This window comes from Taudactylus pleione, unplaced genomic scaffold (assembly GCF_031769625.1).
Source record: "Taudactylus pleione unplaced genomic scaffold, aTauple2 ptg001184l, whole genome shotgun sequence".
Classification (NCBI taxonomy): domain Eukaryota; kingdom Metazoa; phylum Chordata; class Amphibia; order Anura; family Myobatrachidae; genus Taudactylus; species Taudactylus pleione.
The window spans coordinates 552,501-555,000 of NW_028285585.1; the positions used below are offsets into that span (position 1 = coordinate 552,501).

General features: G+C 37.5%; 12 pseudogenes; all 12 read right to left on the reverse strand.

Annotated features, from left to right (window-relative positions):
* LOC148453227 (5S ribosomal RNA) overlaps positions 1-23 on the reverse strand; it is a 119-nt pseudogene extending 96 nt beyond the window's left edge.
* Positions 24-139: 116 nt separating this feature from the next.
* LOC148453228 (5S ribosomal RNA) lies at positions 140-258 on the reverse strand (annotated as a pseudogene).
* Positions 259-374: 116 nt separating this feature from the next.
* On the reverse strand, positions 375-493 carry LOC148453229 (5S ribosomal RNA; annotated as a pseudogene).
* Positions 494-609: 116 nt separating this feature from the next.
* LOC148453230 (5S ribosomal RNA) lies at positions 610-728 on the reverse strand (annotated as a pseudogene).
* A 116-nt stretch (positions 729-844) lies between these two features.
* LOC148453231 (5S ribosomal RNA) lies at positions 845-963 on the reverse strand (annotated as a pseudogene).
* Positions 964-1,079: 116 nt separating this feature from the next.
* Positions 1,080-1,198, reverse strand: LOC148453232 (5S ribosomal RNA; annotated as a pseudogene).
* A 115-nt stretch (positions 1,199-1,313) lies between these two features.
* Positions 1,314-1,432, reverse strand: LOC148453233 (5S ribosomal RNA; annotated as a pseudogene).
* A 116-nt stretch (positions 1,433-1,548) lies between these two features.
* LOC148453234 (5S ribosomal RNA) lies at positions 1,549-1,667 on the reverse strand (annotated as a pseudogene).
* Positions 1,668-1,783: 116 nt separating this feature from the next.
* LOC148453235 (5S ribosomal RNA) lies at positions 1,784-1,902 on the reverse strand (annotated as a pseudogene).
* A 115-nt stretch (positions 1,903-2,017) lies between these two features.
* LOC148453236 (5S ribosomal RNA) lies at positions 2,018-2,136 on the reverse strand (annotated as a pseudogene).
* Positions 2,137-2,252: 116 nt separating this feature from the next.
* LOC148453237 (5S ribosomal RNA) lies at positions 2,253-2,371 on the reverse strand (annotated as a pseudogene).
* A 116-nt stretch (positions 2,372-2,487) lies between these two features.
* LOC148453238 (5S ribosomal RNA) overlaps positions 2,488-2,500 on the reverse strand; it is a 119-nt pseudogene continuing 106 nt past the window's right edge.

The following is a 2,500-nucleotide window of genomic DNA, read 5'->3' on the forward strand; positions in this document are numbered from 1 at the left end:
TCCTGTGTGGTTTGGCTGTAGGTGCTCAAAAACATTAACTTTAGACCTCTATTACTTCTTAACTCAAGTAAATTCATTGATAAGTTGAAAAAATTAAATGTAAAATGTAATAGAAAAGAATGTTATGGCAGTATAAAATTACCTACAGCACCTGGCATTCCCAGGTGGTCTCCCATCCAAGTACTAACCAGCCCCAACACAGCATAGCTTCCAAGATCAGACGAGATTGGGCATGTCCAGTGTGGTTTGACTGTAGGTGCTCAAAAGAATTAACTTTAGACCTCTTTTACTTCTTAACTCAAGTAAATTCATTGATAAATTGAAAAAATGTAATGTAAAATGTAATAGAAAAGAATGTTATGGCTATATAAAATTACCTACAGCACCTGGTATTCCCAGGTGGTCTCCCGTCAAAGTACTAACCAGGCCCAACACTGCATAGCTTCCAAGATCAGACGAGATTGGGCATGTCCAGTGTGGTTTGGCTGTAGGTGCTCAAAAGAATTAACTTTAGACCTCTATTACTTCTTAACTCAAGTAAATTCATTGATAAGTTGAAAAAATTAAATGTAAAATGTAGTAGAATAGACTGTTATGGCAGTATAAAATTACCTACAGCACCTGGGATTCCTAGGTGGTTTCCCATCCAAGTACTAACCAGGCCCACCACTGCATAGCTTCCAAGATCAGACGAGATTGGGCATGTCCAGTGTGGTTTGACTGTAGGTGCTCAAAAGAATTAACTTTAGACCTCTTTTACTTCTTAACTCAAGTAAATTCATTGATAAATTGAAAAAATGTAATGTAAAATGTAATAGAAAAGAATGTTATGGCTATATAAAATTACCTACAGCACCTGGTATTCCCAGGTGGTCTCCCGTCAAAGTACTAACCAGGCCCAACACTGCATAGCTTCCAAGATCAGACGAGATTGGGCATGTCCAGTGTGGTTTGGCTGTAGGTGCTCAAAAGAATTAACTTTAGACCTCTATTACTTCTTAACTCAAGTAAATTCATTGATAAGTTGAAAAAATTAAATGTAAAATGTAGTAGAATAGACTGTTATGGCAGTATAAAATTACCTACAGCACCTGGGATTCCTAGGTGGTTTCCCATCCAAGTACTAACCAGGCCCACCACTGCATAGCTTCCAAGATCAGACGAGATTGGGCATGTCCAGTATGGTTTGGCTGTAGGTGCTCAAAAACATTAACTTTATACCTCTTTTACTTCTTAACTCAAGTAAATTCAATGATAAGTTGAAAAATGAAATGTAAAATGTAATAGAAAAGAATGTTATGACTATATAAAATTACCTACAGCACCTGGTATTCCCAGGAGGTCTCCCGTCCAAGTACTAACCAGGCCCAACACTGCATAGCTTCCAAGATCAAACGAGATTGGGCATGTCCAGTGTGGTTTGGCTGTAGGTGCTCAAAGGCATTAACTTAAGACCTCTATTACTTCTTAACTCATGTAAATTCATTGATAAGTTGAAAAAATTAAATGTAAAATGTAATAGAAAAGACTGTTATGGCAGTATAAAATTACCTACAGCACCTGGGATTCCTAGGTGGTCTCCCATCCAAGTACTAACCAGGCCCACCACTGCATAGATTCCAAGAACAGACGAGATTGGGCATGTCCAGTGTGCTTTGGCTGTAGGTGCTCAAAAACATTAACTTTAGACCTCTTTTACTTCTTAAATCAAGTAAATTCATTGATAAGTTGAAAAAATTAAATGTAAATTGTAGTAGAAAAGAATGTTATGGCAGTATAAAATTACCTACAGCACCTGGTATTCCCAGGTGGTCCCCCATCCAAGTACTAACCAGGCCCAACACTGCATAGCTTCCATGTTCAGACGAGATTGGGCATGTCCAGTGTGGTTTGGCTGTAGGTGCTCAAAAACATTAACTTTAGACCTCTTTTACTTCTTAACTCAAGTAAATTCAATGATTAGTTGAAAAATGAAATGTAAAATGTAATAGAAAAGAATGTTATGGCAGTATAAAATTACCTACAGCACCTGGCATTCCCAGGTGGTCTCCCTTCCAAGTACTAACCAAGCCCAACACTGCATAGTTTCCAAGATCAGATGATATTGGGCATGTCCAGTGTGGTTTGGCTGTAGGTGCCCAAAACCTTTAACTTTAGACCTCAATTACTTCTTAACTCAAGTAAATTCATTGATAAGTTGAAAAAATTAAATGTAAAATGTAATAGAAAAGAATGTTATGGCAGTATAAAATTACCTACAGCACCTGGTATTCCCAGGTGGTCTCCCGTCCAAGTATTAAACAGTCCCAACACTGCATAGCTTCCAAGATCAAACGAGATTGGGCATGTCCAGTGTGGTTTGGCTGTAGGTGCTCAAGAGCATTAACTTTTGACCTCTATTACTTCTTAACTCAAGTAAATTCATTGATAAGTTGAAAAAATTAAATGTAAAATGTAATAGAATAGACTGTTATGGCAGTATAAAATTACCTACAGCACC